Source organism: Mus caroli, unplaced genomic scaffold, assembly GCF_978045245.1.
Source record: "Mus caroli unplaced genomic scaffold, Mus_caroli_1 scaffold_7, whole genome shotgun sequence".
Lineage (NCBI taxonomy): Eukaryota > Metazoa > Chordata > Mammalia > Rodentia > Muridae > Mus > Mus caroli.
In genome coordinates this window covers 128378289-128404927 of record NW_028227262.1, presented here as the reverse complement: position 1 = coordinate 128404927, position 26639 = coordinate 128378289, and the positions used below count along the sequence as shown (strand labels likewise).

The 26639-nt window shown below is 36.4% G+C and overlaps 1 protein-coding gene across 1 annotated transcript in view; it reads left to right on the top strand.

Moving 5' to 3' along the window:
* Kcnd2 (potassium voltage-gated channel subfamily D member 2) overlaps window positions 1-26639 on the top strand; it is a 507907-nt gene that overhangs the window by 9638 nt on the left and 471630 nt on the right. The window lies entirely within an intron of this gene.

Genomic DNA, 26639 nt, shown 5'->3' with positions numbered 1-26639 from the left:
AAAGTAACACCAGTATCATATACTCTCAGGAAATCATATGTGGCCCACAGAGTTCAACTTAATTCAACATGTCTGCTGACCCTTTATTAGCAATCATTGGCTATAGCAGTAAACTATACCTACTTCCCAGTGGTAAGAAACATGCAGAACTATACTTGTGTGATAGACAGAAAATAAACATACAGACATAACATAACACCAGTTTGTAAGGAGTTCTGTGGAAGTAATGAATAGAGTTGTAATATTTGTCATTTTAAAGAGGGCTAGATAAGGTCTTCTCAAGAGGAATGCATTTGAGCAGAAGACCATTGCAAGGGATACGGAGGTGAGGTTGTCAGAATGATGCTTTAAAAGGAGGCAGAAAGGAAGTACAGGCTACAAACACCCCTTACCCAGAATGCTTCAGACTAGAAGGATTTTTTTTTTCTGGTTTTGAAATTTTGCAGATGCATAATGAGCTATCTTGACTATGCAACCCAGGTCTAAAGGCGGAATTCATTTACATTGTATATGCATTTTATGCACAGAGCTTCAAAATAATCTCACACAATAGCTTTAGCTCACTTGTGTTTTCACTGGGATGTGTTACCCGAGGGTTAGATATAGAATTTTCCATTTAGGACATTACAATGACACAAAACACATTCGGTGGCATTTTGACTTTCAATTCCAGACTGCAAGCGCTAAGCCTGCACAGAGCTCTCACAGTGCGGAGTTTAGTGAGCTCTGTCTACTCCCACTGTAATAGAAGCAAATGGAGTGAAGCTCTCAGGAGTAAATGGGCTGTGAGAAGTTGGGGTGGGGGGTGGTGGTGATTCAGGACATTGGAGACCATTGTGAAGACTTCTGGCTTCTACTAGCTTCAGCTGCTAGACTTGGCATTGTAAGATATGGTGAAGTAGCAAAAGAAACAAAGAAAGGAGCAGCACCTCTTGTTTCTGTGTACATCTGTGGAGCATTTACTTTACAGGATTCCATATGAATGGGCTACACTTTCGTTTTGCCCTCTGAGAGCTAATCTCCACACTGACCTTCTCCACAAAGCCTTCTACCTGCTGAACTCTGCATCATCTCCTGGAAGAATTACACTTGATGCTAGCACTTGTCATTCCACGTATGATTTGGGTTTTTTGTTTTTGGTTTTGTTTTTACTTTTCTAAGTTGAAAGTCTTTGACGGTTGTAGTGTACGCCTTTGGGGTGGCTGATTTCCTAGTTCACGGTATAGTTATAGAAAAAGTCTATTAGGAAGGTGCTGATCCTAGGATTGATATTTGCATACCAGGGAGGGAGGCCAATCATGTAGCAGTTTATCTCAAGATAAACAATAGTGGATGAGGCCAAGAAAAATCTGTTATTTGTGAGCCCGGGAGACAGACAGTGAGAGCGAGGGCGAGAGCGAGAGCAAGAGCAAGAGCAAGAGCGAGCAAGAGAGAGAGAGAGAGAGAGCATGGGAGGGATGTGGCATACCTGCTGTTAAAATGAACACGTTTTGCAATACTTTGAACAATTTTGAAACTATTTTAATATTAACCCTTCTAATTAACAATATACAAATTCCAGTCCTTAGATCTGTTATATTTACCTCAGCTTAAAATTATAACCAGTTACTTACAAGATTATTTAAAATTGAAGTAACTTACAAGGTATGGTTAAAATTGCTCCTAGCTGAGAAAAAGATTATTTAATGCAAAGCTAAACTCCACATTTTAGCTTAAAAGAAAGAGCTGGTGTTCAATAGATATGGAACTTTATCAGAGATGACAGGATAATTTAAATCTTTGAATATGGATTTAAAGATTAGCATCTGTCTATTCTAATATTAGTGCATAAGAATATCACACTGATCTCGAATTCTATTTAAAGGATTTTCAATACTTTTTCTCACTTTGCCATGGGTACATATATATCCTTTCTAGGTGTTTGTTACTTTTGTAAACTTGGATCAAAAAATGATTCATGTGCCTTGGAACCTGTGAAGATTCCCATATGATACATATTTTTTAGTAGAAACAAATTGGAAGCATTCAAGTAACAGGTGTATAATATAACTACATAGAGATATTGCTTTGATAGCCACAGTGCTGGAGAATTAAGCGTAGTCATGAATGGGTAATTGGAGATGACTCTGTTTAGAATGATAATTGAATTAACATCATAAAGTATATATAGGTCTTAACTTCATAGTACGGATTTGTGAATTAACATAATCGAATGCATAGCCACCGTTAATGTCACAGATAGTGTACTTTCATATTCACTTGAAATTAAGAGGGTTTCCGGTGACATCTCACCATGGCTTGCTGTTAGCCAGAAAGCATCTTCCTTCCCTCCACATTAGGACTGTGTCCTACCCAGAAACTCCTCAGAGACTGAGTGATCAAGACACTGGGGATTCACTAAAGCTACCACAATAGTGAATTTCTTGATATTGCCTGGTCTTTGTTAGTGATGAAGTTGAGCAGTGACGGTTACACATTCCTAATTACTCTCCTTACACTCTTAGAACAATTGTTAAATAACCATGTATAACCCTATTTTAATTTAATGAATTAAAAAAAACATTATTAATACTGCTTTAGATAATTCTTGAGAATTTGTAAAAGTGTTTACAGTTTTTACCAAATGTGGTGGTTTTAGACTGAGAAACAAGCACAAGTATTACTGTCTTAAATTAGATCAATCCAGGAAGGTGTACCAACATTTTATTGGTCATAAAAGAATGTGCGCAATGAACTGCTACAAATGCCTCGTTTTTCTCCTTCTGTCCACAGGCATTAAAATCATGATGTTAAGCTTGAAGAACACTTTAGAAATTGAACTGTAAAAACTTAATTTATGTTTGAAGAAAGTCAGATGAAGTATAGGTGGAACTTACATAAACTCACAAAACTACTTAGTAAAGCACCTGACTTAGATTTGGAGGAAACAAAATGAAAGTATGAATCCAAAATTTCACACAACTGTACAAAATTATGATTATGCAGATCATAGCATTAATAACATTGAAATCAGGCTGTGAATCCAGCATGAAATATTTTATTTGACCAATTTGTGACTAAAGACTATAACAATAAATTTAAAATCAGAAATGTTACGTTCACAAGTTGCTTGAAAAGATAGATTATGTCTTCATTATTAGATATATAAAGAACTTCAAAGATATCTGGAAGTAAACATTATAGTGTTAAGAATGTTTTCTCTAGCTCACATAAACATAATGCTTCTATTTAAAATAATGTATAGTCTGTTGTTTTAATTCCAGGGATTCTGAAGGGAGAATAATTTTCTTCAGCTTCTGTCAGAGTGTAAAATGTTACTACAATAACAGAAATTAGGTAGTAAGTGGAAACTTCTAACATTTCAGGGTATATTCTCATGATAAAGCTAACTTGATACATTATAAGGAAGTAACTTAAATGTCAATAAGATGCATTTTAAAAGCTTATCCTTTTGCTAGTAAGCATTTGAGTTAAAGAAGCCTGACTGTTGATTGACACCATTGCACACAATGTTAAGAAGTTATTTTCCTTTATATAACTTCATCCATGCATGGCCCTCCTTATAACCTTGTCTATTTGTTAAATTTAGTAGCTTAATGATGAACTATGAAAATATAAACTCTTTTTTTATGTTAACCTACACCTGACCACATGTACCTCTCCTTACTTCACATGTGTTCTGTCCCTTTCTCTCTGTTCTCTCAACATAAGCTGGCATATCTGAATTTATTAAAATGAAAGTTTATTGAATCTATTCAATTCATAGATGGATGAAATGTGGCAAGCAATCTTTTGAGTTCTTCTATGGCTTACTACTTGTTTTTACCATGCTTTCCATGTATGGCAACTTGTGTTCTCACTTCTATATGTCTCCCTTTTTGTGCATATACTATATAGTATTCATTTTTCTTCAAGCATTCTATTAATGATACCACATATGTTGTACTCTGACAGTTGTTGACATGTTAAAAACATTTAGCTTTGTATACACCTTGGGGTGAAATTTCCAGAACACACACTTGGGATTTATCTATTGAAGGATAATACTCATGTCCCCCCAACGTTGATAAATAATTGCGTACAGGTTTTTTTTCCTAGTACTCCCTTCTATGAAGGAAGAACTTGAGAGTGTTTTTTTGTTGTTGTTGTTTGGTTGGTTTGGTTTGTTTGTTTGTTTTTGGTTTTTTTTGTTTTGTTTTTTTCATCACTTTTACTCTTGACTTTCTGAAATAGAGATTAGTTTTTTATCATAACCTGCATTAATCTGCCTGTGTTGTAACCAGATCCTTTTTCAAGTGCAGCCATATACAAACACAGGAACCTTAGAAATTTCTCAGAAGGGCCCCTACTTCACTCATTTCATTGAAATTAAGAGCGAAGATTTGAGGACTGAAGTTGACATTCAGCTAATTTCCTGATAAATTGCAGTATTTCACAAAATGTTACATGTAACTATTACAGAGGGACACAATGACGAAGAATGCTTAATGCTTTCCATTCATGCCGACTACTTGTATCAGAATGTAGGTGTACTTATAAAAAAGCATTGCTATGCAAGACGATATAAGATCAAACACCAAAAGAAGTTCATTTCATAAAATTTTAATAGTGGGTACTAAAGTGAATATTACTTCTAATCATTTATAACTACCCTTGTCACTTTTCATGCTTACAACCAAAGCAAAATAAAGTTAGAGGTCATAAGTGCTCATCAACTGTCTTTCTGAAATAGACTTCTGCGTTTGGCTTTTAAAATCACACACATTTGATACCAAATGTCACGTGATAGTACAGTAGAGACTCCAATAAATGGAATGAGGTGTAATTTGAAAGTGGATGCCCTCTCTTCCTCATAGAAACAGGGAATTGATTCAGGGCTGGCATTGCATGAAATGCTGATAAGGGAAGTGTGCATTGACCGTGCAAATAAATTTGTTCTTTTCATTCAAAGTTCAAATAAATGCATATTCATATAAAGTAGTACACCGTGGTGATATATCCTAATATACATACATTTACACATTTACAACTAATCTGTGCATAAGTTAAGAAAGCTTTTGACAAATCACTCGTATTCTTATTTGTGTCATTGCTTCTCACATTCTCTAGTGCTCAATTTTAGGTGTGTTCATGTTACTTTAAGTGATATCAAACTATATAGGCATTTCATGTGTATGCACTCAATCACCTATTTAGGGAATACAAATGCAGACACATAACTAAACATGCATAGATGTAAAATTTTTATTGGGCACATCTTCATGGATTTGCATGCACACCATTTTCCTATTTGGAAATACACTGAGTGAACTATTGGGGATAAAGTATTCAAGATCTGGGCATGTAAGTGGTCTGAGAAGTATATTTTCCTCATATAAATGTGTACCCACACATATATGGCTGTATATGTACATGTAAAATAATTAGCTTATAGATTTTGAAGTTATTTATAATAAATACACTAGCAAGATTTTGCTGAAAGGACCCTGATATAGCTATCTCTGGTGAGACTATGCCAGGGCCTAGCAAACACAGAAGTGGATGCTTACAGTCAGCTATTGGATGGATCACAGGAACCCCAATGGAGGAGCTAGAGAAAGTAAGCAAGGAGCTAAAGGGTTCTGCAATCCTATAGGTGGAACAATAATATGAACTAACCAGTACCCCTTGGAGCTTGTGTCTGTAGCTGCATATATATCAGAAGATGGCCTAGTCGGCCATCAGTGGAAAGAGAGGCCCATTGGTTGTGCAAACTTTATCTGCCTCAGTACAGGGGAATGCCAGGGCCAAGAAGTGGGAGTAGGTGGGTGGGGGAGTGGGTGGGAGAGCATAGGGGGGACTTTTGGGATAGCATTGGAAATGTAAATGAAATAAATACCTAATTACAAAAGCAATAAAAATAGAGTAAACATGAATACAAATGTAGCTTTTCTTGACATGCTATATCCTCTGTGTGTGTATGTGTGTGTGTGTGTGTGCGTTCTGTGTTCTCTGTGTGTGTGTGCAGCTCTTTCCCCATTCAAAGATAATAATTAATCTGTTTTCTCTACTTCCTTCATTGTACAAAGTCCTTTCATTTAATAGGATGTCATTTGACCATTGATTTTAATTTTGATACTTGTGAGTTTTGTAGCTCATATGTAAAACGAGAAATATTTATTTCTACACCTGTGTTGGAATTGTTGCTCTATTGATTTCAGAGTTTCAGGCATTTAACATAAAATTGAGCCACTTTATACTGAATTTTATAGCAGGTAAAGATATGGCATAAACTCTTTTGGATTTTAGAATATATATTTATATGTAGCTAATAAATCTTTCATAAAGTAAAATAATAGCTTTGTGAGAATATGGCAGTATTTTCTTAGGAAATACAAATAGGTTGATTGAAACTCCTAGCTTCTATATCATCATGATGTAGACCATAGACATGGTAAACACATGTCTATTAATTAAGAGTATAGACAGAGATCCTAGGCATTTGAATCATGTAATATATTTCAATGAAACCATAGGCTCCTACAGTTTGCTTTAAGCACTTCCCATAGTTTTCAGAGGTAGGGACCATGACTCTGGCATTTTTCTTCTCTGGCCATGTTTTGAAATCCATTAATCTAAGAGAGAAGACATAATACTTCTTCAAATAAAATTAATCATCCTAGAACTCAAGAGAGCTACTTCTTTGACACTTCAGCCTTCTCAACTTTTAAAGTTAGTGATGTCTTAGTATTGTCAGAACCAGGTGGGCTGAGCTTTGACTGTTGAGGATAATTGATAATAACGCATCATGCATGACAAAGACCTTGATATTATGATGGATCTCCTATAGAGCAGAGTACGCTAGAAAGCAACTCACAAAAAAGCACTGGATCTTACAAAACTCACAATGTGAGTATTTTTCTTCTTTTTTGAGTAATTTTCCCCTTTCCATATATTGTATATAAAAAGAAAAATGTTCTAAAGAGATTTACTGTCCCCAAGTGAGTAAACTTCAGTCACATATAGGAGAATTCAACTGTGTAACACTTAGGAGATCCCTACATTATAATCGAAGAAGTTTGTTGTCACCATCATTGTTTAATTTCAGACAGGATGCCACTTAGCCAGGAGAGACTAGAAGCCATTATTGCAGCCCAGGCTGAGCTCAATATATTTTGTAGAACCTAGATTGACCCTGAACTTGCAAACTCGAGGAGACAATACTACTGTTTCAGTCTTTCAAATGTGAGGATTGTTTTGTTTTGGTTTTGGTTTTTTTGTTTTTCAAGACAGGGTTTCTCTGTGTAGCCCTGGCTGTCCTGGAACTATAAGCCTGATCCAGCACCTCTTGCTTTAAGGAACATCTTATCTAAATATTGACAGAAGGGCTCACTTGGATTTTCATGACTGTTAGTCTGCTAAAGTGCTATGTGCTTTCTGGACAGTAAGTAATATGTATGCCTGTACATTACCTGATATAAAGAAACCACCTTTATACAAGCATTCTTCTAGATTAATATTACCAGGAACTGAAATCTACTTCTCATCTTGGAGGATGCTGTCTGATGAGCAGTGACTCCAGGGTCTCTTGTCATTATTTTAAAAAATGAGAATATCTGTATTTGGATGATATAGTTGAGTCCTAGTATTATGACATGATTTCAAGCTAATACAGATGCTATTTAGTGCCATTAGGATCAGGAGGACTAGTGAAACATTTGCAGTCTTGGTTTTTAATGAGATTTTTTTTCTAGTTCTGATACATGGGAGAAAGCTTCTATAATGCCTTCTCTGGACAAAATATAAATGGACAGTACCAAACTAAGAGGGATATAAGTGGGAGCAAAGGTTGTATGACACAACCTGAGTCTAACTGAGGGTAACGTAAGTTCCTTTTTTATACCCCTGCTCTGTGTCAGGTGCTGTCCATTTACATAAGCAACACTAGTTCTTTGTTCTGTTAATTGACTGTCATACTCCCTTTGCACGTTTTAAGTTACAAATGAAGAAAGCCAAAGAATAACTTAATAAAATTGACTATAAGATAGAAACCAACAACAACAACAACAAAAAAAAAAACTTCACCAGTAAAATCTTGCTTAAATTTAATAGGGCTAACAGGAAAGTTAATCAGAAAATTTTAGTTAAAATATGAATAACCAAAACCAGAGGGCTGTGTTGCTAGAAGCACATCTTGAGTTTGAATATATGAGGTTCTTCTGGGATAAGATTAGAGACAATCCAGCTAGATAATACCTGTTCTCACTCTCTAAGGTGTGTTATCATTCTACCGAAGACTTTGAGCCACAAAATAAACAGTCACGCTTATCTTTGCAAAGAAAAAGGACAAGTGGGTTTGCAGAAAGGCAAACTTTCCTTTCTCTTCAACAGAGACCAAACATCAACATCAGCCAATGTCGCACACATTATACTCAAGTTCTGAACTGTTCAAATCCAGAGCAACTTCAAACTTTTATCCAGGTTCTGCTCCTGGCAGGGCTGTGACTCTTGTGTCTTTGATTTGATTTAGAGGAATCTTTTTCCACAGTAGTAATTAATTTTTAATAAGTTCCTTCTAAAGTCACATGGTATTTATTTATTATTATTTTTATTTTGTGTGGTATCTCTAGGACAAACAAGAGAGGGAACCAACGGTTCTACAGTGCTTTGCCTGGACCCAGGTTGCATTTCAGAAGCTCATTGACAATATTCCTCATCTCAGAGAACGCCAGCCTTTACTTCACACCACTCCCATAGGTTCTAAACCACTACAGACTTTGAGCAGAGATTTTCCCCTTTGGCTATAACCTTAAAAGTTCATTCAACTGTAGAACCTTCTGCGGGTCCCAATAGTTTAGAGTTACTTCATCCTTCGATTTCCAAATGTCTTCATAAAAGTCACCATTGCAGGGCTGCCTACAACTCAGTATAAATACTCAGTATTGTCACATTCAAAGTAAAGTTCTTGAATGTTAACACTTTTTTGATGCTGATTGATTCCTCCATAGAACTTCCTTCCAAATCCTTACTCCTTGTCTTTAACTGTTGAGAGAAATTCCAACATTTCTATGCTCGTTTCCCCTTGAAGCTGGTTCAGAGTTATTCACAGATTCTGAGCCATTCTGAGCTTCAGACAATAATTTCCAGATTCTTGCCACAAGGAAATATTGTATCCTTGGCTTTATTTTCTTATAGACAGAATAAGAAATGGCTATATGGAGAGTAATTCCAAAATCACATACAAAATCATTAGGTTCTGAATATTATCTACCTAGAACCTCACTTGATTTCTCAAAAAACACCTTGTATTCAAATATAGAATTTTTAAACACCATAAATATATATAAATATATACATATATATAGTATATATATATATATAGTGTTTATATATAGTGTATATATATAGTGTTTATATATATATATGTTTACATATGTAAGTATATATAAGTATATATTCTAATTTTAAATCTTATTTGAATTTATTGATTGATTGGTTGGTTGATTGATTGATTGATTGATTTGCCGTGAATCAGTACTACCAGCCATAGGACTGAATCAAGAGCATTTTCTTACCTGGCATGAGCAGAGTCACAGTGGCAGAAAAATGCTGAGCAGATTCTGGGCACAGTTAGTAGATTTGCTTGGCACACAAATATCTCTTGAGCAAAAATCTGGAATCATTTGTCACTTTCTGAATCTTAATTCACAGCACTAGCAATAGATTTGAAAACATCATTGTTGCCCAGAAGTAATCCTTTCACTTATAAATTATATTTACTTTTATATTTTCTTTTTATATATGTTTTGCCTATCATGTAATACATACTCATGGAACACAAGGTTGGGATAAATGAAAATTATACTTATTTCTGCCAGATCATATGATTAACTTTCAAGTCTAGGAAATTATTCTTCTAACACAAGTATTGACAAGATTGCTTCCGATGACATTTGGACTCTTTTTATGGTCTTAATGCTCAAACCCAGAATTAATCAGTGCTATCTGACAGAGTATTAGTTTACTACACTGGAGTACTGTTTCCAGTAACCACGTTATTTTGAGATGCTTGAATGACTTATCTGTACAATTGATTTTCATCAGCTGCAGCACAGAATCAAACATACTAGAGTATTGTTCTTTAGCAAAAAACATAAGCATGATGCCCAGAAACTCACAAAAAACAAAAAACCTGTGCAGTTATATACACATTTTAACTGGTAAACAGAATTCATATTTTAGCTACCTCAATATATTGACTGCTCCTATATGCCAGGCAATATACTCTGCACTATGAAGACAGTTTTAAGTGTTGAAAACTGGGATTTACAAAGAAACTGTGTCTTTAAATTCTGAATTTTTCTCACAGAATAACTCAATTAAGACTGGATGCTGTTTTTAAAAAATCTATTTATTTGTATGAAATAAAGTTTGTAAGGAACTTTTAAATGCTCTGAAATGACTATTGTTTGCTCCAGTAGAAAATGTGACAAAAGTCGGGATTTTTGCTAAGTTAGGATAGTATAAAGGCTCTGCCAGTGTCTGACAAATATAGAGGTCAATGCTTGCAGTCAATCATTGGACTGAGTAGAGGGTTCCCAATGGAGGAGCTAGAGAAAGGATCAAAGCAGCTGAAGTTGTTTGCAACCCCATAGGAGGAACAACAATATGAGCTAACCAGTACCCCCAGAGCTCCCAGGGACTAAATCACCAATCAAAGAAAACACATGGAGGGCCCATGGCTTCAGATGCATATGTAGCAGAGGATGGCCTTGTTGGATATAATGGAAGGAGAGGCTCTTGGTCTTGTGAAGGCTTGATTCCCCAGTGTAGAGGAATGCCTGGACAGGGAAGTGGGAATGGGTGTGTGGGTGAGAAGGGGGAGGGGGTTTTATGAGGGGAAACTAGGAAAGGGGATAACATTTGAAATGTAAATAAAGAAAGTATCTAATAAAAAGTTTTTTAAAAAATCAGTAAAAGTGTTTGAACGTTAGTCTCCTTTTCTCCAACCTCCTTTTCTTCTTTTAGGCCTGCCTTAGCAAATGAGGTGTGGAATGGCTACTTGAGCTGACTTTTCTTTCTTCCTCTCCTTTTCTTTATATCTGGAACATAAATAATCAGTTCCCAAGTAGGTTAACTATTCTATGCCTGCTATAGTCTTAAATGGTGGATTCCACAAATTTAAAAAATATATTTTTGAAACAATTCTGTAGTACTTGTAACAGTGCAGATCTACCACCTTAAAGGTATCAAACCACTGTGGATGTTCTTCTTGCATTTTGGCAAATGTACTTGTATGAAATGAAAACAGTGACAACACTTCTCATTATGTTTGGGGGATTTAGTTACTTTATTTTATATGTATGAATATATTGCCTTTGTGTATGTATTTGTACCATGAGGCCAGAAGAGGGTGCTGGACCAATCCTCTGGGACTGGAGTTGTGAATGATATGACTTGCCATGTTGATTCTGGGAAAGAACCACAGTTCTCTATAGCCACTGAGGCATATCTCCAACCTTATGCTTCTCAGTTTTATGAGAGCTTTCTTATCTTTGTTCTCTCTCTTTTTTTGTTCACTCTCAGTAGCTCCCTTCAGTGTCACATAAACATAAGTCATTTTATCCCATGATATGTAAAGCCAGTGATAATATCAGAGATGTTTGCATGTGAGTGAGACTCCTCAAATCTGTAGTTCCTTATACAGAATGTTGAAATTAAAAAATTCCTCACATATCACTTACTTAATTTTTCATGCATTTAAAGTCTTCAATTTCTATTATATTCTCTGCATTTGTACATCTTAAGTATCATATATGCTTAATGTTTTAAAACAACCCATTTCTTTTGTAGAACAGCTCAAATTTTTTTTTATCAGATTTAAGGGAAATTGAACTGAAATGCACATCCTTTGTATGACCCACTTATTCCAATGAGATCTCATGAAGTCAAACTGGGTATGCATTCATTATCACATAATTTTCAGGGTGATAGATATGTTCTTACTTGGGCATTTCTTCATTAGAGTTAACCTCGCCAATTCATACAAGCATTGCTGCGTAGAGTGTTTTCTGACCTTAATCATTCTCCTGATTTGAATTATCTGAAATGAATTATATCATTAAGATAGTACACAAAATGTAGAGTATAGTGTGGCATCAACAAAGTAAATCTCAGAATATAGCCCAAGCACACAGAACACCCATCCTGCTAAGAGAACAGAAATGACCAAGGTGCCAGTTATTGATTTTACTTTGGTCCTGGAATGTCACAATGTCACTTTATTTTGACTTTTTCTTGCATTATCCACTTATTTTACCTAAGAATAAGATACACCACGATCTTTTAGGGTTATTATCACATTTTATTCTAAACTAATACTGCATACTGTTTAAGTGTTACCTATATAAATAGCTGGAGTGCCTTCACTAATCTAATTGCATCATAAACCAGATCAGAACCTACTCCACAATATTTCTGTTAGATGCGGCAGAGACGTTATCAGTGCAATCTAGGGCATCCACCCAGTGAAATAAGACACAGCAAGGAAAAGAAGAAACAGGATGTTATAAGACCTAATTGATTTGTTTGAACAACACCGACTATCCCGGTCTGATGATCTCCCCCTTCACAACCCAAATAGAAAAAGAAGGAATGCCTACACATCTTTACCATTTCTTTACTTCTGTTTTATTTTTTATTTTTTTAATTTTTATTAGATGTTTTCTTTATTTACATTTCAAATGCTATCCCAAAAGTCCCCTATACCCTCCCCCGACCCTGCTCCCCTACCTACCCACTCCTACTTCTTGGCCCTGGCATTCCCCTGTACTGGGACATATAAAGTTTGCAAGACCAAGGGGCCAATGATGGCTGATTAGGCCATTCTGCTACATATACAGCTAGAGACGCAAGTTCTGGGGATACTGATTCGTTCATATTGTTGCTCTACCTATAGGTTTGCAGACCCCTTCAGCTCCTTGGATACTTTCTCTAGCTCCTCCACTGGGGGCCCTGGGTTCCATCCAATAGATGACTGTGAGCATCCACTTCTGTATTTGCCAGGCACTGGCATAGCCTCACAAGAGACAGCTATATCTGGTATCTGGGTCCTTTCAGCAAAATCTTGCTGGCATGTGCAATAGTGTCTGCGTTTGGTGGCTGATTATGAGATCGACCCAGGGCGGGAGGTGGGGGTGGATGTCTCTGGATGGTCCATCCTTTCATCTTAGCTCCAAATTTTTTCTCTGTAACTCTTTTCATTGGTATTTTATTCCCTATTCTAAGGAGGAATGAAGTATCCACCTGTTGGCCTTCCTTCTTGATTTTCTTGTGTTTTGCAAATTGTATCTTGGGTATTCTAGGTTTCTGGCCTAATAACCACTTATCAGTGAGTGCATATCAAGTGACTTCTTTTGTGATTGGGTTACCTCACTCAGGATGATATCCTCCAGATACATCCATTTGCCTAAGGATTTCATAAATTCATTGTTTTTAATAGCCGAGTAGTAATCCATTGTGTAAATGTATCACATTTTCTATATCCATTCCTCTGTTGAGGAACATCTCAAGTCTAAGTGGATCAAAGAACTCCACATAAAACTAGAGACACTGAAATTTATAGAGGAGAAAGTGGGGAAAACCCTCAAAGATATGGGCACAGGGGAAAAATTCCTAAACAGAACAGCAATGGCTTGTGCTGTAAGATCAAGAATCAACAAATGGGACCTCATAAAATTGCAAAGCTTCTGTAAGGCAAAAATACTGTCAATAAGACAAAAAGGCCACCAACAGATTGGAAAAGGATTTTTACCAATCCTAACTCTGATAGAGGACTAATATCCAATATATACAAAGAGCTGAAGAAGCTGAACTCCAGAAATTCAAATAACCCCATTAAAAATGGGGTACAGAACTAAACAAAGAATTCTCAACTGAGGAATACCGAAGGGCTGAGAAGCACTTGAAAAAATGTGCAACATCCTTAATCATCAGGGAAATGCAAATGAAAACAACCCTAAGATTCCACCTCACACCAGTCAGAATGGCTGGGATCAATGTTTTCTTTTTTATTAATTATTTTGTTTGTTTACATTTCAAATGATACTTCCCAGTTACCCCTCCACAGACGCCCTCATCCCATTCCCCCTCTTTCACTCTTCTCCTCCCCTTTGCCTCTATGAGGGGGATCCTCTACCCACTCACCCACTCCTACCTCACTCCTCTAGCATCTCCCTTCGCTGGGGCATCAAACCTCCACAGGAACAAGGGCCTCCCCTCCCATTGATATCAGATAAAGCCATCCTCTGTCTCATATGTATCTGGAATCATAGGTCCCTCCATGTGTACTCTTTGGTTGGTGTTTTAGTCCCTGTGATATCTGGGTGGTCCAGTTAGTTGGTATTGTTCTTTTCATGGGGTTGCAATCCCCTTCAACTTCTTCAGTCCTTCCCCTAGCTCTTCCAATGGGGTTCCTGGGCTAAGTCAGATGGTTAGCTGTGAGTATCTGCATCTGTATTGGTCAGGTGCTGGTAGAACCTCTCAGGAAACAGCCATACCAGGCTTCTGTAATTAAGCACTTCTTGGTATCAGCAATAGTGTGGGGGGTTGGTGTGTGTAGATGGGATGGATTCCTAGTGGGTCAGTCTCTGGATGGCCTTTCCTTCAGTCTCTGTTTGATTTTTTGTCCAAGTCTTTCCTTTGGACAGGAATATTTCTGGATTAAAATTTTTGAGATGGGTGAGTGTCTCCATCCCTCAATTTGGAACCATTCCTATATCTACTGGAGGTGGTCACTACAGTTTCTCTATCTCCTTTGTTGGGTATTTCAGCTAAAGTCATTGCCATTGGGTCCTGGGAGACTTTTGCTTCCCTGGCATCTGGGACTTTCTAGTGACTACCCCCAGTTTCCCATCTCCCACTGCTAGACATTTTTATTCAATTTCCTGACCCTCTGTACTTCTCTCCTGTCCCTTCTAATATTGCCCCCTGTTTTCTTCTCCCTTATCTCTTCTTTTCAAGTCCCCATATAGTATTTCTGCTATAGAAAAGACTCATCTCAAAATGCTTCAACACTAGTAATAATAAAACTAAATTTCCTAATCATGGGATGTATTATAATGACTATACTGGAGTACATTCCAGTATGTTTTGTTGTGAAAATGGATGGATGCTAAGGTAGTATGTAAATTTCCTCGGTAGGCTTATGGTTGGTCATTAGCAAAGCTCAGAATTCCTAGTGAGATCACTCAATATGATAAAATCCTTCATTCAGCACTTACAAAAAGTTTAATGGAAAAAAAAGGGTTACATTATACAATCTTTCAATTTTTTTCTTTCTGTAGAAGGAAATTATCCTTGAAGGCATTTTAGAAATCCTCTGTTTGTAATTGTCATCCAAGTATCATTGAAATAACACTTGACAAAATGCACATTCAGTTTAGAAGAGAGAATTGATGGTCTTCCTATTTTAGAAATGTAGTTCATCTAGAAAGGGTTTGACTGTAGGCTGCTTTTCCATTATGTCAGCAGTAATGGAAACTTATATTGTCAGCTTCTGGTAAATAGTCAATATTTATTAACTATAATTTTCCTCCTTGAATAAAATATATTTATTACATTATCTCTTATTTATTAAATCACCCTATCTAATCTGATTATAATAAGTGATATGTAAAATAATATTATGAGATTATAAAATGTCAATAGACTTTTTCACGAAACTTAAAATTCAAAGGAATGTGCAAGATATAGCAAGCATTATACAATGGTTTGAGAATTTATTTTCCAAACATTAATTAGAACTAGATTAAAAGTCATTTCTCTGATAAAGGAATTATAAAAAGCATTAATATGGTTTTTATTTATAGGAAAATATGGTCATCAGGTAAATGGTTTGTTTGTTTCTGTGTATTTTTCCTACTTTTATAGAACATGAACATATGTGTTCATATATAAACATATAAAATAAATTTGCAACATGTTTCTTATTTTTGTTGTGCTTTTTCCCATATTATAAACTCTTGGAGTCCAAGACCTGCCTATAACTTGATTTAATGTAATATGTGAACATTGAATTTACTGTTTGATTTTTATATAGGTTTTGGTTTTTTAAAAAAGTTTGTTATTCTATTTATAAAGGAGAATTATCTTGACACAGAAATAATGATTTTCCATATGTAGCAGTAAGAATTCATATTGAAGCTGAGGAAGCAAACTCAATAAAACATCACCTTGCCTCAGCTTCTGCTCCAGAAGTGTGAGAATGTTTCAGGAAGTAGTATAAATATCCAGATTCTATACTTTTTCTTTATTCAGCAAATATTTCAGCATCTACACTGGTGCAGGATCTTGATAAATATTGAGGATACAAAATTTAACCAGGCATATTTTTTACCTTGAAGGAATATGTTAGAGCAGTCACATACATTTGTGTGCCCACACTCACAATGTCAAATTAAAACACAAAACTACATTGATAAAGTTATGCTGGAGAGTTATGGGAGCTCAAGGAAGGACACTAGTCTAAGTGTAATGCTTTCTGTAGCCTTGCTTATGGTACATCCAGAATGAAAATTAAATATGGACATTATCTATGCAGAAGAATTATGACGAAAAAGGTACCATTCCAGAGAGGAAATATCAAAAACAAAGGAATCAGGGGTATGCTATATCAAAAATGATGACATGAGATGTGTGTTCAATAAATACCATTACTGTCACTGGAGGAAGGCTTTCACATGGGGTATTGCTTTTTTGCCTTTATAAAATATATGTTCAGCTTTTGATCTGTGTGTAGATGAAGTATTACTCTCACACATTAAATGTAGAAAATCTGGGTTTCAATCGCAGTTTGTCTGATCGAAGTCCTTTCAGTCTTGCTGCTATGAGGTGGGTCATAGTCCAGGGATGCAGTTGACTGTTTCCCAAGGCAGGATTCACAGGACGATAAGGCAAGAGTTCCATAGCATGGACTCATGGGAGGAATTTGTTTGTTTGTCTGTGTTTGTTTGTTTTTAGCGTAGATATTGAGTTCTGAAATGTGACCCAAGCTCAACACTTTTCTAACGGATAGTACTAAAATTTTCAATTTGCTTCTCACATATTGAGGACTGGCATGAATTATTTACTAATGGAAAGAAATTAACCCTTTAGTTGACTTTTGGCAGCTTCAGGTCACATTTGTGTACAGAGAATAAGAAACTGAAGGTGTCAACCTGAAGGTGACATTCCTTCCTGCTTTTCTTTTCTTTTTTTAATTATTATTGGGTATTTATTTCATGTACATTTCCAATGCTATCCCAAAAGTCCCTCACACTCTCCCATACCCACTCCCCCACCCACCCACTCCCACCTCTTGGCCCTTTCGTTCCCCTGTACTGAGGCATATAAAGTTTGCATGATCAATGGGCCTCTCTTTCCACTGATGGCTGACCAGGCCATCTTGTGATGCATATGCAGCTAGAGACACGAGCTCTGGGGGTGTGTGTGGGGGTACTGGTTAGTTCATATTGTTGTTCCACCTATAGGGTTGCAGATCCGCCCCCCCCAGCTCCCTGGGTACTTCTTCCAGCTCCTCCATTGGGGGCCCTGTGATCCATCCAATAGCTGACTGTGAGCATCCACTTCTGTGTTTGCTAGGCCCTGGCATAGTCTCACATGAGACAGCTATATCTAAGTTGCATTTTACAAATCATATTTTTCCTATTGAAACATTAAGGCTATCCATCCTTCTAATTGTAAGTTGTGTCCTACAAAATTTCTCGTAGCTGGGATACCATTAAGTTTAATTCCAAGGACCAATGAGACAGGAAATCTCTTTTTAGTACAATATCTTAAAATCAAGTATACTATTTCAGATTCCTCTCACAAGAAAGATTTGTTGCTGTGGTGGTAGAAATCAGCAGCAGGCCTAGGAATGAGACACTGATACAAAAAATGTCAAGGCTGAACAATTAACATGGTCAAACACTAAGCCCCTCACCTGCAGTAATCCTCTTCGCTGAATGCTTTAAACTGATTTTTTTTTTCATGGAAAGGATTCCTTTGTGAATTTTTATGAATTTACAGTGCATTTTCATGATGCAATTTTAAGTGATATTATTAAAAATATTTAAACCATTAATATTTTCAGAAACATAATTTAAAGTCCCTTCTATTCACATCTTCTTGTAGATAGTTGTTATTTCTCATGGAAGATAAGAATCTTCTGTAATGAAATACTTTGGAGCCATTTGGGATGGTTATGTTTGCCCTATTGAGTAAAAATTATTGTAAACAATATTGTTTATAGTTTTAAATTAAATTAGCCAAGTACCACACTGCAGACTTGCTGAGAAAAGGCCTACTATCTATCTCTTCTATTTAGAACAAGAGCTTCTAGCTAATTGTGTCTGTTGAGTAATTGCAAGTGACTGGTGTGATTGAAGAGTTGTTTTATTTGTATTATTTTTAAGAAATTGTTTTGCTTGTATTATTTTTGAGGAATTGTTTTACTTGAGGAATTGTTTTACTTGTATTATTTACTATTAATAAGTTTCAATGGTCACCTTTTGCTATGTTTGTAGTTACATTAGGTATATAAAGTAGAATTCTTTTTTCCTTTAAAGTGTGGTTAGTAAAATTCTGTATGTAGAAGATGTATAATATTAACATAAGCCTGAAACTCACAAAAAAGTTCTATCCCTACAGGTAGGACATGCCTCAATGACACATTCTTTCCCCACGCTCATTTCATTAGAATACTGGAGCAATAATGAAATAATAATGAAGGCAGAAACTTGTTTAGCCGGCATTTCTTTCATATTAATATGCTGTGCATACAGAATCACACATTCATCCTAGGAGAACAATAAGCAGTCTGAAAGACACCAAATCCACCGACTAAAGTCTCTGGCCATTTTACTTCTAGGTCTGGCTATTTAGTGATTGATGGGTTCATGGTCTTAAATTAAATATTCAATGTGATTTTGATGATGGATGGTTGGGACTACTTCCTTAGGCAGCCATACATTTCCAGTGTTCTAAAAATAAGTGTTAAGGACTGTCCCCCTCAAAGTTTTCTGTGGCAAAGATTTAGGCTCATACATTTCTTCTAGTTTCTTCTTTAATAAGTTCCAGACAAAATGTTTTAGAACAATTTAAGAAATAATTCTTTCAAAGACCAATTTTGGTAAAACTACAACCAAATGTTGAAGTAATTTTCTCTTGCTCATGCATATAAATAATAATTGATCAGAAATATTTGAAAGTATAGCTCTTACTCTATCTACTGGACATATAGCTGCTTGGTGAAGCATTATTGCCCATAAATGTGTTAAGAATATATTTGTATTTACTGGTTAATGGGGAAAATCTGTCATTTAACCTTTTATTTTGTTGCTTTGTAGTCTGGTAAAAGTACCACTTGGCAATCTATTCCAGAGAACTTAGAAGTCACATAAGTTGACCCTCGCTGCAGAATAGTTCTCAGGCTTCCTTTTCTCCCAACCTCCTTCCTTCCCCCAATTACTTTTGCATGTGGAAGGTGCCTGAATTAGGTTTGCACTGTTTCTTTAAAGTCAGTGTTTCAGAGTGCTTTGGTAATTTCTTCCTCAGAGTTATAGGAATGTGTGTGTGTGTGTGTGTGTGTGTGTGTGTGTGTGTGTGCGTGTGACAGCAGTGTTTGCTTGTCACAGGGCAATCCTGTGTATCATTCCTAAAGATAACAGTCTACCTTGTTTGTTTGTTTGTTTGTTTATATTCTGTGAATTTTTTGAGACAGAATCTCTCATTGAGATTTGCCATTCATAAATCAGATGAAGCTGTCTGCCTAGTGAGCCTGGATGTGTCTGGTTCTGCTTGCCTCTACATATAGTACCCACCTTCCAACCCCCCTTTGCCTGGGTTGTGTGATCAAACTTGGATCCTCTTGCAAGACAAAGACTTTACTAACTGAATGAGCCTTAGTCATGGAATTCTTTATCTAGGACTCTGCTGAATTTAACACATTTTCCAATAATGGCCATAGTGGAAAATTGATGTCTAGATGTCTTACATGTAGTCAAGGGTAAGACAAAAGAAACTAAAGTGGCTAATGATTGCTTTTAAGACTATGACCATGCGTATCAGCTTTATTGCTTTTGGGGTTTCTGAGAGAAGAATGAAACCTGTGGCTCTTAGTGACAGTAAGACTGCCGTTAGAGGCTGATGTTGAACGGCAGTGATTCCCTGCCCTCTTGGAGGAATAAACAATAATTATATTAGTAGAAGTATATTAGATGTAAAAGTCCAAATTGCCAAGTCTCTCCATTTGCGGTTTTAGGCACACTACTGAGTGTGACAATGACAGTAGGCCAGGACAAAAATATACCTCAAAAGGGAAAAATGGCTTCTAAAAGAACAGTTTAGAAAAGATCCCCTTCACTAGGTTGACAACTTGAAACGTGCTAATTCCTGTAAGTAAGAGATTTACAGTTTTCTAATTTCACTCAGTTGTGTTCAGAAAATACAAGGCAAATGCTAAGGGCAGGTCATAATCTAAGGTAAACCCTGCAGAATGAACGCACACACACACACACACACACACACACACACACTCACAAAGGAATGGAATGATGTGTCCTGAGAAAAAGAGCTCAAATGCACAAAAAGGCACATAATAACTTGAATCAATGGCATGTGTTCTAATCACCTTTTGGGCAGGAAGAACATTTGGATTGTTATACATGAATAATGACAGGTTATTTTTGTTTTAACATTAAACAAAGAATATTGTTGAGAGAGAGAGAGAGAGAGAGAGAGAGAGAGAGAGAGAGAGAGAGAGAGAGAGAGAGAGAGAGAGACTGTGTGCTTCTTAGGAGAAAGAAAACTAATTGGAAACATATGCTATAATTACAGATCCTTACATTATTTTCAGGGTAATGGATGCATGGTAAAATAGTTCCTTAATTTAAATTACAATGTAAGTCTTTATTAATGTTAAGAAACTTAACATTTATTTCCTCTTATATATTCCAAATTCACACAGATTCTGACACACAAGTCAAGTTCCCTTTAAGTAGTTACGACCCAAAGGAACAGTTTTAAGTTGTTTCGTGAAAACAGTTTACTTATTTAAAAGGAAAAATGAATAATGAATTTTAGATTTATAAAACTTGATATTTTGTATTAATATATGTTATTCTACCAAATAGAGTTATAAAATGTAGTTTTGATTACTTAAAGGAAAATAATCCCATAAATACACAAGTACTAGGGCCTCATAAGAATTATCATATACCATGCAGAGCAATATAGGACCTAAAGAAAGATACATATAATGGTATCCATAAGGGAAGCAAAACTCTTTCCTTAAAGGGAGCAAGAGATAGTTTATTCTAGAACCAAACTTGAATGGCCATGACCTGGGGACATAGTTTTAGCTTACTCCAAAGTACATGTTCCAATAGGAATACAGTTTCATGAAGTTTTATAAGACAAAAACAGTCAGACACCCAGGGAAGTTCAGGATATAATAGTAAGCAAATCAGAGAGATGGTTACAGCAAATTAAAGGAATCTTTCCTGTATGGTTCAGATGCTACCCTTGACATTCTTAGCTCTGGGTCTGGTGGGAGCCAGTGGTCTGCTAAGACAACGTATTCCAAAATGTTTTTACTTGTTAATCACAAGACCTGAGTTCCAAACCAGAGGTGGGCAGAGAATGGGGTATTGAGGAAGCTAACACTCCTGGAGTTGGAACATTTCCACCTGGACACATCAATGCAAATCTATCCCATCACTCATTCTCTGCAGACACAGCTTCTTCCCAGGGATTGTAGTTAACAGTGGCGTAGCCCTGCAATCCCAGTTCTATGGGAAGCCAACCATGAGGGTTGATAGTTCAAGACCAGCCTGAGATTCAGAGCGAGTTCAAGGACAGGCATACAGTGCATTGAGATACTGTTAAAAACAAACATGAAACTAAACAACTAAACCACAAAATACAATCACTGCATATGTAGCTTTGTGGTATTTTGCAACCTAGCAAGTATGTGTCCTTGTTTCAATCACTACTGCTGGTATAACAACAAAAGAGAAAAGCTCTGTAGAATAATCTGTTTGGAACAAAGAATTCTATATATAGTTCAAACAATATCATATAACAAACTATACCTTAAAAGTTCTGTAACTGTTCACAGATTTTTCTCTTTTAAATGTTTTTTCCTAGATTTAATGTTTACAACAAGCTTCCAAGGGAGGATGGTATTATTATTTTTTTATTATTGCACTCCAGTTTGTATGTAGAAACATGGAGACACTAGCACATTTTGAGCAGTGCATGTATAAATGAAGCAGCCATGGCAGGTAGTATCCTCAGGAAGGAGCTGAAGCAGACTTTTCATAAGATGAATGGAGAGTATTTTCTATAGCTTTGACCGAAGAAAGCTTTAAATGCCTATAAGGATTTGTAGTGTCCTTCCTGTCTTAATAAACTGAATTATTTCTTTGAACCCATATATTTCTGATCCATCTACTTCCTTTATACTACATACTATGAACATTGCCATGACATGCATATGGTGGGTCATACCGAAGGGCAGCCAAATTTCTAAATAATTTTAATTTTGTTAACCTTTGGACTGTTATTTCAACAAGATCACTTCTGTGTGAAGTATTTGGATTTTCTCAACATTTTTTTGTGAGCTGTGCAGTCAAAGTTGTCATTTTGGGGGGGGGGGGCAAGGTTTAGGTAGATGATGTAAATTGAATGTATCTATTATTAGTTAACTAGTTAATTCTCAAAAATGGAAAAGCATGTGCTGCCATCACGTTGAAAGTGGCATCAGAGCAACTGAAGTCAGAGAAATGGAACTGCTTAGCTACCATGAAGACTTTTATCATGAGTGGTATTATTGGCATAATTATTGTTTTTGTATCCATGGCATATATATTCTAAATATACTTTGAGCTTATTTGTCACAAACATGGATGCCAAACCACAGTGAAATATGTATTTGACATGAGGCTATAATTTTCTTGTCCAAACACTAGGCCCAACCAGACCTGCACATCTTTTCTTCTACCCCAACCTAACAAAAGAGGCCCATATATCTAGATATCTTTGCAAAATACAAAGGAAATGAGATTAAAGGAATTACTGCAGTATTTGAGAAAGAATAAGTAGGTCATGCGATTTATTTTTTATGATCATTACCTGTAATTGTAAAGACACCATAATCTTGCCTCTGTACACAGGGAACTAAGGAACTGAAGTTCTTTGAGCATAGCAATACAGAACTTTAATTTCAAGGAGAACTACTATTTCCCTCCCCCTACCTCTTTGAGAGGGGTTCATAGTTAAAGGTAAAAATCATGAAGGGCTTCCTCCCAAATGCATTGTCTGAACTTTTTTTCTTTCCAAAGTCACATTCAAAAGATGAGCTTGGTGACTATTTCTAAATAGTCTGCCAAGGACAAAAAAAAAAAAAAAAAAAAAAAGTGTTTATTTTGGCAGGATTAAGGAGGGTGCCTTTTACATTTGCAGTTTCTCTTTGGATAGTCTAAGGTTTAGAAGTATTTTCAAGGATATTGAACAGAAAGTAACTTTAGTCTCTGCCTTCATAAGCACAATTAGATTGTATAAAAAAGAAGACAAAGTTTCTGTACTAACTCTGAATGCATATATGTGTATATATATATATATATATATATATATATATATATATATATATATATTGAGTCAGAGAGTAATGACTGCATAAATGAATACTATTGAAAACCAATAGGGATTGCTGTGACTACTAAGAAATACAGTAGAAGTCTTTGCATCTCTTTTTGTTGTTGGAAGGAATAAATATCACACATACCACACAATCAAATAGAAATATAGATAAGAGCTTGATTTCCATAGATTTTATTTGTGGGCTTCAGCGGTACCTTCGTTATACTATTAACAGGACTTTAGACATCTACCTAAGTATCCAAAGATATACTGAAGCAGTTGTCAAATTAAACTTGTCCTTGCAATAAATGAGGATGCCATTTATCATGTGATCTTGTGCTGTTTTATAACCCGTCAAACATAGGAGGGCCCTGTTGCCAGGGATTTTTGTTTTTAATTGACCCCTCTCCCATATATTGAATTATATATTACACATGTCTATTTAATCATAGCATAAATACAAGCAGTAATGATTTTAACAATATGCAGGTAGGGTAGGTTCTGCCTTTTGAAGCAGTATCCTTATGATGCAAAGAACAAATTGAATTACATCTCTCTCTTGAGACTCATAGATGCAGGCCTACACACAGAGCTGTGTAAGGATAGCCACATGGCCAGTGAGAGCAGCCTTTCCTGCTGCTGTAATGAGGAGCTGTGTTTTCCTGCAGCTACTTGGTTAGAGATTTGATTCCAACTGGTGCTATCACGAGGGTCTTGAGGAGCTGAAACTTGGGGAAATAATGTTTTGTCGTTAAGACATATGTTTTAAGAAAGCATTGTACCTTGCCAATTGTGTTCTGATTTTGTTTCCTGGACACCGTAAGATGGGCAGCTCACATAACTCCATGACACATATGTAAACCACAGGCTAGCTGACACTACACTAACCCTTTTCCCAATCTCAACCAAAATAAGCCTTTCTCCTTTTCTAAATGTTTCATCTCAAGGATTCATTGCAGTAGTGGAAAGCTGACACAGACACCTACGAACTTGTTAGAAATGAGAACTCACATGTTCTAGACAGACTGCATCACCAGCTTCAGAGGCAGAACCTGTCAATCTATATTCTGATGCCAGTTAAGGTTAAAAAGCACTGACATATAACTTGGCCACCCCTGCCTCCCTTCACTAACTCTGCCCCTTCCCCTTTTTCTTATATTTATTATTATGCTCTACATTATTCTTATATTTCCTACTCTCCTTCTTATCATTTCCTTCCTCCATCACTCTTTTCATCCTTCCCTCTCTGTCTCGACCTTCTCTCAACTTCTGTGAATTAGAGATTGAAGAAGCCACTGCATTATCATCAAACTAGAGAGGCTGGCTGAGTTGATGTAGGTACTTATCTGGTTGCAAAGAAAGCCTGCCTAGAAGAAAGGATACGTGATGCCAGGTGCGTCTGTAACAGCTTTTACTGGGGCAGGACTGCTAAGATATTAGAATGCTCTTGAAGACACCACAGTTCTATTGTCAATAGTGTCGTCCTTGGAGACATTCTTTCTCTGAATATAATAGAATTTCAAAGCTTACTGATTTAGTCTTTCATGCTTCAAATCCAGATGCTGTTCTATTCTAGGTGAAAGATTGCTATTTCTTCATTATTAAAGGAGGAATTGTATCTTCCTATCTATAATTAGTTACTTCAGCCTTCACATCAAAAGGGTAGTAATTTTCTGAACCAGAGGCAGATTTGCAGAGTATCAAGAAAAAAATTTTTGGAATGCCTTTTTCTAAACATGAAAATTGTAAGGCTTTATGTTCAAACTATTTAGCTGAAAAAGTGTCCAAGCCAAGGCAGAGGTAAAGTCATACACTTTGTATTTTGTCTCTTGTGGTACTTACTATGCATCTGTGATATAATATTTCACACAAAGGCTGCACAAACTGTTACAGTGGAAGGTAAAATGAAAATGTAGTCCACCCAGCAGCATGTGAGAAGATTAAGCAGGTATTGTATCTTCCACTCAGAGGCGATGCAGGATTTGCCTGTAATGTTAAAGATGGCATGGCTGAGCCTTAACTAGGTTTTGACTAAGTAGTCTTTTCTACACTGATCAACTTTTAAAGCAACATTTCTTTCTCATCGCCTTTGCTGAGCCTATGGATCCCTGCCTGTCTGTGTCTATATTTCTATGATGAAGTCTTATTACACCACTAAACAGAACCAAGCAACACAGAAGTTTCTCTAGAGGAATTCTTAGAGTTGAAGTGTTACAAACACCAGGCACTCAATTTTGTTATTCATACGTTTTGATTTGTTGAATAGTTCTTTTAAGGGTCCAACAACTGGTGGCAGCCTGGTTTCTAAGGCTCTGAGACCTTACTTGGTAGCTTTTACTTGTGGCATCTTTCTGGTCTCCATGAGAATGATATGAACCCTTAAATTCTGAAGAGCATTGCTTAATGGTAGAGTTACTTGGGTATCTTTTAGATGACAGGACATCTGATAGCAGCTAGTAACCCTTTGTGTGGTACTATTTTATTAATTATTTTATTAATTGAATTCCTGACTTTCTTCTTATAGTTCCTCAAGCAAAAATTGTGTTCTTCCTCTTTTTTTTTTTTTTTTTTTGGTTGTTGTTGTTTTTTTGGGGAGGGGTGGGGTTTGTTTGTTTGTTTGTTTTGTTTTGCTTTTCGAGACAGGGTTCTATGTATAGCCCTGGCTGTCCTGGAACTCGCTTTGTAGACTAGGCTGGCCTCGAACTCAGAAATCCTCCTGCCTCTGCCTCCCTAGTGCTGGGATTAAAGGCGTGCGCCACAATGCCTGGCGTGTTCTTCCTCTTGATTTAAGGAATCTTGTGCTTCTTTGCATGCTACATCAATGTTGCTTTTGCTGTGGCGTGTCACTTAGACAATGCCTTAAAATTTTATACATAATGGGGGACTGCTGGGTAGATGGAGATGGTTCAGCAGTAATGAGCATGTGTTGCCTTTGCAGAGGATTTGGCCTCAGTTCGAGAACCCGCATGGTGTCAGAA